The sequence below is a fragment of the Notolepis coatsorum genome (genome assembly GCF_963971535.1).
Source record: "Notolepis coatsorum genome assembly, contig: SCAFFOLD_277, whole genome shotgun sequence".
NCBI lineage: Eukaryota > Metazoa > Chordata > Actinopteri > Aulopiformes > Paralepididae > Notolepis > Notolepis coatsorum.
This window is the reverse complement of record NW_028170767.1, coordinates 157,753-169,136: the sequence shown is the minus strand read 5'-3', so window position 1 is coordinate 169,136 and position 11,384 is coordinate 157,753.

Genomic DNA, 11,384 nt, shown 5'->3' with positions numbered 1-11,384 from the left:
TTACTGTGTATAAATTAGTACTACTACTGATTTTAATGGTGCTAATCAGATGTATGTACAGAGTTGTATTATATAAATAGAGACAGTATACTGGCCAGCAGTGTAACTAGTAAGAGTAGGATGTGTACATATAGATATAGTAAAGGACTGTGTGCAGGTACAGACAGAGGATAGGTATATATCTATGCGGTGTGAATAAATAATATGGTATATACAGCATTATAGTACAGTACATGCTATCATACAGAGCTAAGGGTTATGTGCAGGTGTACAAGCAAGTATATGGTATATATGTTTTCCTCCCTATAGTTGATGGCGCACTGAGCGATATAAATATTATTATTGTATAATCGTTTTAAGTTTTTGAAGTTAATAATACCGTAATAGCCCAAAGTATAGGCTATAGCTTACAAATACCTCATACTGTACATGTATCCAAACGTGTGCTGATTTGGGGAACAGATGTATATTAGTGAAAACAATATGTCAGTAGTACTAGTACTAATCTATATATTTTATACGCAGTTTAATCACCCAGGCATTGTATATTATACTGTTGCACTTTACTGTTATATTTTCACTCCGTTTGGACGCCAAACTTCTTCTCGTTGTATTGCACTTGTGCCGTATAATGATGACAATATACATTAGAATCTACTCTAATCTAATCTGTTTATCCAAACCCTGCTTCCAGGGGTGATGTTGGGCTTGTTTCCATGTAGAGTCAGACACCGTGCCCAGATCTAAAGAGGGTCTGTCTACGCATTTCTATGTATTTTTCGAAGCTGAAGGAGATTATGGACACATGGGACAGCTTTATTGTCACAGGGTTGAGAGAGAAGATTACACTTTTCAAAATGAAACCCATTGCCAGAGTAGTACTGACTATACCTGCTTGGATTTGTAATCATCAACTGTCTGGGATTACTCCAATGCGCTAGTGTAATCAGATTACTTTTGGAGTGCATTAGCCTTCAAACCCATAGAATAGAACGGTTGTTCTCAGTTTCACATTATTATTCTTTTGTCTTCACCGGCGCGCCGCTCACAATCAGAATATTATTCTCCCCACATGTCTCCTAATTATTATCCATCTATCTTTCTTCCTCTCTATATGGCCTAATCTGGTTACTTCTTTCCCCCCGCAGTAAACGTTAACAGATTTGAGTCGCCAATTATTTTGTCGTCACATTATTGCGATCCTCCCTGTACATGTGATACATTACTATAACATGTGAGGAGACAATAGGAAACCCGACCCCCTTTACTCTCCCTTTAAAAGCTACTCATGACCTAATCAAATACCAAGTTTAGGTGATGGATGACTTCATTTCGGGAGACAACGCCCCTTGGAGATCCAGGCTCGCCCCGCATTACAAATGGCTTCCTGATAATATTCCATCACCCTATTTGGTGTCTGTCACTCATTTTCCCCACAATAGCCAAAGACCCCCCCTGAACTCCACCCGAACCTGGCGATCAATCAATCAAGGCACAGATCCCGGCCCAAGTCGTACCTTGTCTGACAGCCTTTAACATCCCGCGTGTGCACACAAGGATGTGTGTGTGTGTGTGTGTGTGTGTGTGTGTGTGTGTGTGTGTGTGTGTGTGTGTGTGTGTGTGTGTGTGTGTGTGTGTGTGTGTGTGTGTGTGTGTGCGTGTGTGTGTGTGCGTGTGTGTGTGTGCGTGTGTGTGTGTGTGTGTGTGTGTGTGTGTGTGTGTGTGTGTGTGTGTGTGTGTGTGTGTACTGACTTACACCCACCACCACCACAGCACCCCTCTCACCTTATCTCCATAATGGCCGCGGTCCACCGCTGATGTTCAAATCAAATGTATTTGTACTATAAGCCCGAAATCACATGGAATCGCCCCCATGCAACACCCCCAGACTTCCCCCAATGAAGGTGAGGAACGACTCACTAATGCCTAGCAATAGGAGGGAAAAAACACCACAGGCGGCGTCTATTCTTATCCCGACCCATGTTTGCATGTTTGTGATCTGATTGGCCACTGACGTTTCTGGTCATGTGACATGTGCGCCCAATCGCGTGACGCGACCATTTCCGCCTCGACCAGCAGCAAACTACCTAACGCCTACGATCCACACTCTAACCTTAACCAACTTCTAAAGAGTGCCTAAGCTTAACCGGCCGAAAGAACTTGCCGTCACACCATAGGCGCGACCAGAAACGTCAGTGGCCAATCAGAGCGCAAAACGCGAACGCGGAAGCAAACATGGGTTGGGATAAGAATTTAGGCCCACAGGCGGGGTGGAGGAGAGAAACCTCAGACGGGCAGTTCAGAGGGTGATCCCCAAACAGGATGTCGGTGATAATGTTGCTATTGAAGATATTGCTGTGTATAGATATTGCTGTTCTACAGGATCCAGTAATAGGACGCCAAATGATTATGTTTTTGCTGATATAGTTCTCGTACTGAATATCAACACATACCATACCAATTGAAGAAGGCCGATAGAGAGGCCGAAACATGTTGGTGTTTTTTTAATGGTTCTAATATGAACTAAGGTATTTATTAAAGCCTTTTTTATATACAACAAGAGTGCCTGGAACTTCCTTATTTTTATTCAACTGACTTCCCTCATCCAAGAGCACCTTCAAAAAGACACATGATTCACACCACAAAGACGCTGCAGCACTCCTTCTTGTTCTAGTACATACCATTGCCTCTTCCATTTCCATACATGTACAAATTTTTTTTGCTATGTTACAGATCAGCCATTTTGGAAGAGAGCGGACTACTACACAAACATGTATATAGTTTGTTGGGAGAAAGGACTCTACCAACCAACAGCATAATTGGTAAGTAGGAAATAGGGGGGGGGGGGGGGGGGGGGGGGGGCTGTTGTTTGTGTTTACAAAGCCTGCGAAGTTTACGAAACATATTTACTATTCATAATGTCTTAGAATTATTCTCATGTCCCATGTCATCCATCATAAAGCAAAACAAACCCATATTTGAGGCAGTGTGAACCAAACGTAAGCCTGAAAGACTTCTTCTACAAGATCACTTTTATCCAAAGTTACAAACAGTTACAAGGGTCAGTAGCATTGTTCGTCAAACAGTGTTGAACTTGAGTGCTACAGTGTTGAGTGCATAGTAGTAGAGAAGAAGAAGAAGAAGAAGAAGAAGAAGAAGAAGAAGAAGAAGAAGAAGAAGAAGAAGAAGAAGAAGAAGAAGAAGAAGAAGAAGAAGAAGAAGAAGAAGAAGAAGAAGAAGAAGAAGAAGAAGAAGAAGAAGAAGAAGAAGAAGAAGAAGAAGAAGAAGACATATTACAGTAGGTAGTAATATAGGCATAGACTAGTAATATAGACATTCTAGCATAGTAGGTAGTATAGGCATAGTAGTATAGACATATTAGCATAGTAGGTATAGGCATAGTAGTATAGACATATCACATATTAGCATAGTAGGTAGTAATATAGGCACGGTAGATTCCTTAGTAGCAAAGTGCATAATAGTAAAATACACTACGAAGGTTAGTGTAGCATTATTTTTATTTACATTTTTAAATTTCAGATATAGAAGTGTGTTTTTACTTTTTAGTGAACCTGGAATCCAGAGGTTGGCAGGTGACCTTACATTTGATTATTATTATATAATATATTATATTTATATTTCGGTCAGAAAGCTCCTGTGACCCGAATTATTTTAAACACACATGAAGGATTGCGTTCAGTCCGATTACACATCAAACCGTCTGCGTGAACGACGTCCCGCTCCCCTGGGAGCCGCGCGTCCAGCTGCTGTTCTGAGGCGCTGGTCAGCCGCCACATCTGGGTTCTCCTGTTCGCTTCCAAAAGCTGTTAGCAGTCATTTCTCATTTCCAAACCCTTACGGAGAAAAGGTGTCATGGTAGTTTGACGCGGTCGTTTTGGGTTTACAACGGTGCAAATTAGGGATGTCCGATATTATCGGCCTACCGATATTGGCATTAAAATGTGATATCGGAAAATATCGGTATCGGTTTACAAAAACAATTTTTTTTTTTTTTTTTACATTTATTTAACCTTTATTTACCCAGGCAAGCAAGTAAGAACAGATTCTGATTTGATTTATTGTCAAAAGTATGCATAATGTTGTGTTAATTCCATGACAAGAGATATGTAATGTTAATTACCTGAAATTATTCAGTTTTTTTGGGGGGGAAACCTTGCAAATCATTTACCGTGATACTGCCAGCGTTGCAGTCGAGTCACTAAATCTTGAGTCCGAGTCGAGTCTCGAGTCCCCGGTGTTCGAGTCCGAGTCCAAGTCCGAGTCACCAAAGAAGAGCCCGAGTCGTGTCCCCGTTACCCCTAGTCCGAGTCCGAGTCCAAGTCACCAAGGTTGAGTCCACTCGACTCTACAAATAAAAAAAGGTCTACATTAAACATGAATGAGTTTATTTACCTTGTGACACAATAGCCAAACAAATGCACTAGCCATCAATATCTTATGCCAAATGATTAGGGTCTATTTTCATTTTTTTTATGCACTTTTTCTCCCCATTTTTCAATTTTTCTCCCATCCCAATTTCGTATTATCCAATTCTCCCCTTCCCTGTCTTGAACGTTGCTAGACTATGCCTCCCACTGGTCGGCTGTAGTGAGGACAGAAGCCTTGCATCACGTGTCCCCTCCGGTACACGAGGAGGCAGCCTGTCGCATCTTTTCACCGCAGCAGCTCGAACTCTCAGTGGCGAGGAGTAACGCGTGGGAGGCTCACGCTGCCCCCGATACTTCCTGATTCCGCCGCACCGGCGTCACCAAAACCGACCTGTAGGAGTCGCTGTCCACAACGTCCAATCCCCACCCACCGACTTTCTCACCCTCTAACACTTGCCAATTGTGTTAGTGTGAACGACCGGCCAGCCGGTAGCAACGCCGAGAGCTGGGCTCGAACCCAGCGTCTCCTGCGTTAGAGGCGAGCGCCTTGCCCACTGCGCCAATCAGCCGCCCATGATTAGGGTCTATTTAAAAATTAAATAAAACTGTATTTATCAATTAACAAGTCCAAGTCCTCGCCTGTACCTTCCGAGTCCGAATGCAGTCAATGATTGAGTCCGAGTCCAAGTCCGAGTCATCATTATTGCTCAAGTCCAAGTCGAGTCACGAGTCCTGAAAATCAGACCAGGACTCGATTACTAACACTGGATACTGGATACTGCCACTGTAAAATGTATGTTTTGCCATGGTGACATGTGTGTACTTGAATAACATCATGATCAGAATCAGAATCAGAATCAGAAAGGTCTTTATTGCCAAGTAGTTTACACACATACAAGGAATTTGATTGGGTCGTTTTTGGTGCGTTACGGTAGAATAAGAAATAAAAAGGTGGAATAAAATAAAATGGAATTTAAACTAAATGAACATAGAAGCACAATAAAATAGAATAGAATTACAATTTTTTTTTATTAAAATAGTAATCCAATTTAAACCATGATACCGGGATTTCCAAATTTTTTTGATCACTATACCAACATTAATGACCAAAATTTATTATAGAAATACCATGACATTTCTTTGGAAGCACCATGATCATTTTTTGTGATGATTTTCTTCTTTCTAGGACCCTATTCTCATCTCATACACTACCGGACTACAGTACCTAAACGGATAACATATAACATATGAAGTATATCACGCCATACGTACCTTATGCATACTGCACCTGTGTACACTGTATACTTACTTAATCATAGCATATATTTAGCGTCTATTGTAACTATATTTATTGTAATGCAAATAGAACTGAGAGGGCATACATACCCTCATCTGCACCTTGACTTATTTACACTGCCTACTTGCTCATATGTGCATACTCAGAGTTAATTATATTGTTATATTGTTTACATGCACTGGCCTATTTTTTTTATATAACATTCTTACTTCTCCACTGTACTATAATAATATGACCTGTATCATGTCTTCTACTACCTGTACCTCCCCTCCCCCCTCCCCATGCTGCTATGATGCCTGCATTTTCCCAAGGGGATCAATAAAGGAATATCTTATCTTATCTCATCTTACAGGGGCCCCCACCCTAAGGCTGATCACCCTCATCGGTGATGTCATAACTTACTCATAGTATATATTTAGATTCTAGTGTTTTTATTGTAACCATACTTATTGTAATGTATAATATGACTGATAGGGCATATCTGCACCTTTGATCACACTTGCTCAGATGCTTATATTCAGAGTTAATTATTATTGTTTAAACTGCCTATACTTTTCTACTGTACTATAATTGTATTGCATGTATTATGTCTTCTACTATTACCCTGCCAATACCTGTACCCCCCCTCCCCCATGCTGTTATGATATAAGAAAAATAAGAATAAGAAAAATCAATAAAGAAATATCTTATCTTATCTCATCTTATAATGTCATAAGAATCACTATCTGGAGCTGCTTGGGCTTACACCCATATTGTCTGGTAGTGATGTATATATATATATATGACCATACAGTCTGTGTCTGTCTGTCTATCCAGTATCATTGTATTTTTCTTCTTCTTTGGTTTAGTAAGAGAAACACCTGCTGCCTTATCTTATTCATGCATTCTTCATTCATGCAACGGAGACATAAAGCATATCAAATATTAAATGCCGGCAGTAAAAAATGAATAAATAAAATGGCAATGAACAAACTTTAGAAACTGATGCAGTTTGGCAACTCATTGTGAGACAGCGTTTTATAAGATAAGATAAGATAAGATATTCCTTTATTGATCCCCTTGGGGACATTTGAGGCGTCATATAAATCAATCAATCAATCAATCAATCAAATTTATTTATATAGCACGTTTAAACATGACGCTTGTCAACCAAAGTGCTTCACATAGCTAAGCTAAGTACAAAGAAAAGTATAAAATAAACTGAAAAAAGTCATAGCTGCATGGGGGAGGGGGGAGGGGAGCTACAGGTATGGGCAGGGTAATCAGCAGTTATCAGCAGTTTAGGCTGATGTGGGATCAGATTTTACTCACATGCATCACTCAGACCAGGGCCGTTCAAACTTAAACTCTTAAGAAGCGGGCAGAAAAGTGGCCATTCTTTTTACTTGAACTTGAGGACTGCATACCTTTTTTGAAAAGCTTAGTTTTATACTTTATATTTATAGCACATGCATAAATAAGCCTGGTCTCTTTTGAAAGATGACATTCTGAAGTTACTAATGCGAAAAAGGAAAATCGCTTTTAGTGCTAATGAAATACAGTAACATAGGGTTGAACTTGAACGTGTGTAAAAAAAAAATAATAATAATAATCTGGAGTGGTTGCAATATCCCCCTCCCCATAGCCTGAAGTCTACAGGTCCAACTTTTATAAAAATCTGTTCAGAAATGAGTCTTCTAGAGAGATCCGGGTAAACCGTGTGCCAAATAAAAAAAACTCCGGTATTCCATGTCCTCATCCACGGCCATTCCTTTTTTTTAATTTTTTTTTGATCTTTTTCCCCCTCCATTTTCCTCCGATTTTCTCCCATCCCAATGTTAGTCGTTATGCCAATTCCCAATCCCCTTCCTGGTCGCTGCGCACTTACCCCCCACAGTCAGATCATCTGGGAGAGTGGAGGCTATCACGTGCTTCCTCCGACACACGTCCAGCCAATCAACTGCCTCTTTTCACCTGGCAGCGCGGATCCTCCCTGAGAGGGCGTAGCGTGTGGAAGGATCACACTATCCCACTCAGGTCCTATCCACGCTTAGCAGGCGCCCCGACCGAACTGTAGGAGTCGCTGTTTACAACGACCCGGACCCACCCCGCCAGCTTCTCCCACCCTCTGATACAGCCAATTGTATTAGTGCAGACGGCCAGCCAAGCTGGTGACAACCCCGGAGCTGTGAGCTGGATTCGAACAGGCGAACAGGCGAATCCAGCTCACAGCTCCGGGGTTGGTGACGAACGCAATCTCCGCTACGCCACCTAACCGCCCCCACAGCCATTCCTTCTGAAGTGTGATTGACTTCTGGTTTTCGCTCGTCAACTTTCACCTACAGTAGATCCCTTATTCGCACACCCCAACTTCGGGTATCATTGGAAAGATACAGTACACTCATTGGCTACAACCCTGACCAATAAATTCATCGGCGGATGATTGACAGTACTAGAGGGTCGGGAGTCGGGGGTGGTAATCTGACGATTGCGCGTTAAAAAAAAAGTTGCACGCCTGACATATCGTCATGTAACTCGAGAAATCAAGCACGGATTTGGTAGAGTGAGGTGCTATTAGAACGGCAACATATAGAGCTTTAATTCATTAATTTATATGTTTGGCGAAAAATGCAGCCTCGAGGCGCTAGGCGCTCGCAAAGTGCCGTGACTTTGTGCGTTCTGCCGGTGGGCACGTCGGCCTGAATATGGTACCCCACCTCAAGTTCAAGTTCAAGTTTCTTTATTATTTGTCATACAGAAATACAGAATACTTTGCATGAAATGTTTCTTTCTGTTTCGCTCCTGAGAGTGTGCTAGATAATAATAAGATAGTATAAATAAGTATAATAAGTAAAAAAATAGAAAGTCAAGAAGTCAAGTAAACACAAGTGTAAACAACAATTGTTCAGTATACCTCTATATACAGTATGTACATCTGGTACAGAAATGGTGAGGTATAGCTTAGCTTGTGGTGCCACCTTGTGGTGGTGAGGTGCAATAAGGAATAAGGAAGAGATGTGCAATTCTCTTACCAATAATATAAATATAAAGTGTAAAGTGTAAAAGTGTAGTGTGGTAAAGTGTGGTAAAGTGGGTGCTACAGTGTGTTGTTTATTTAAAGTGAGTGTGTGTGTGCTGTGGGTGTGTTGATGGCTTGTTATTGTTCATTGTTCAATCATTGTTCATTGAGCAATCATTGTTCATTGAGGATCCTGATGGCCTGGGGATAGAAGCTCCTTCTGAGTCTCTCTGTGCTTGCCATGAGACTCCGGTATCGCTTGCCTGACCGCAGCAGTTCAAAGAGGCAGTTGTTTGGGTGGCTGGAGTCTTTGATTATTCTCTTAGCCTTGCCCATGCACCGCTTGTTGTAAATGCCTTGGAGAGTGGGAAGCCCCCCTCCAATAATGCGTTCGGCTGAACGGGCCACTCTCTGTAGTCTGCTGCGGTCTTGTGCAGTGCTATCCCCAAACCAGGGGGTGATATTGCCAGTCAGGATGCTCTCTATTGTGCATGAGTAGAAGTTATTGAGGATCTTCTGACTCACGTTGAACTTCCTTAAGCGCCTAAGGAAGTAGAGGCATTGTCGTGCCTTCTTGATAACAATGTGTGTGGTCCATGTCAAGTCCTCGGATATGTGGGCTCCGAGGTACTTAAAACTGTTCACTCTCTCAACCGGTGCCCCGTCGATGCTGAGGGGGCTGTAGTCCCTGACCCCCGACCTCCTAAAGTCCACAATCATCTCCTTTGTTTTGCTGACGTTCAGGGAGAGGCTGTTCTCTTGACACCATCCCGCTAGAACCTTTACCTCTTCCAGGTAGGCCCTCTCGTCGTTTGCAAAGATCAGGCCCACCACTACTGTGTCGTCAGCAAATTTGATGATTGTGTTGTTGTTCCGCTGTGCCACACAGTCATGTGTGTACAGGGAGTAGAGGAGGGGACTGAGGACACAGCCCTGGGGGGCCCCTATGTTGAGAGTGATGGATGAGGATGTGCAGTTCCCTGCTCTCACCACCTGGGGTCTGCCCGTCAGGAAGCGTGTATATTTTCCCTAACAGACTTTCATTTCCGCGTTCGGGATGCATGATCTGATTGGCCACTGACGTTTCTCTCAGCGCCAATCGCGTGACGCCTAGTTCTATCACTGGTTAAGCTTGGCGACTCTTTCGAAGTTGGTTAAGGTTAGAGTTTGTCTTAGAGCAGGGCAATAGACCACCAGCCCTGATTCCAAACTCTAACCATAACCAACTTCGAAAGAGTCGCCAAGCTTAACCAGTGATAGAACTAGGCGTTAGCTAGCTAGCAGGCTGTTAGAGGCAGAAATAGGCGTAACGCGATAGGCGCAGAGAGAAACGTCAGTGGTCAATCAGATCGCGCATCCCGAACGCGGAAGAGAAAGTCTGTTAGGGAAAATATACACACCGTCAGGAAGTCCAAGACCCACTGGCAGAGGTCATAGTTCAAGGCTGAAACATAACATTGCTGGGTCAGAAGACAGAAGATGTCCCTAGATAATAAAGTACTCAACATCTACTGTCTTTAACTACAGTATGATTGAACACAACACTCTAACTTACCATCTTTTGATAATAAAGTACTCAACCTCTACTGTCTTTAACTACAGAATACACAACACTCGAACGTACCATCTTTAGATAATAAGGTACTCAACCTCTACTGTCTTTAACTATGAGTGAACAACACTCTAACTTACCATCTTTAGATAATAAAGTACTCAACCAAATGTCTTTAACTATGAATGAACACAACACTCTTTTATTCTTTTTTTTTTTTATTATTATGGATCGCCATTAGCTTCCACAAGGTGACTGCTAGTATTCCTGGGGTCCACACAAAAATAACAATAAAAACAAACATTAATTAAAATCAATAAAACCGAAAAGGTAAAACAGGCCAAATATAAATATCATAAAATAAGTGAAATGACTACATATGAAACAATAACAACAAACGTTTTATAAAAACCACAATAACATCTATGAATAACAGAAGATAAGACTACGCGTCTCGCACACACACACTGGCACGGGGAGAACAATGAAGAGTTAATCTGGCTGCTCTGTTCTGTGCGATCATAATTTCTTCTTAGATGTTTCTCAGCAGCCCTTGACCGAATCACTGGGCAGTATTCCAAGTGTGACGAAACAAGCGGCCCAACAACATCAATCTCGACGGGGGAGATGGAACATATGCAGAGCGCTTCCTTGAAGTCGCGGCGCCCTTTCCCATCACAGAAACGACGTGATGAATCTGATCAGACCAAGACAATAAATTATCTCATTTGACACCCAGTCATTTGGTCCCTAACTCCTTTAGATAAGAAGCCTTTAGAGAAGTATTTAGCTAAATGACTAAATGTAAATGTAATACAGTTTGAAAACGTTGTTCCTCTGAAAACTTTAATACGGTTCGTGGTCTGAGGTTGAAATTGAGAAGTGTATCTGGTCATATTAACCCTTTCACTACCACACTACCAAAGGGTTAACCCGTGCACAACCACACTACAGAAGGTTAACCCTTTTACTATACTTGAAAAAGACCGGAAGGGTCAAAAGAAACGTTGTACTATCTGCTGTTGATCACAATTAAAGACCTTTGGAACATTGAAAAGTGAGTTGTGAGCCCCGCTTTGTTCATGTACTACTGTTTTTTTTTTACAGTTTGGCTCAGCACCAAGAAATGGAGGATGTGCGTTATTATAT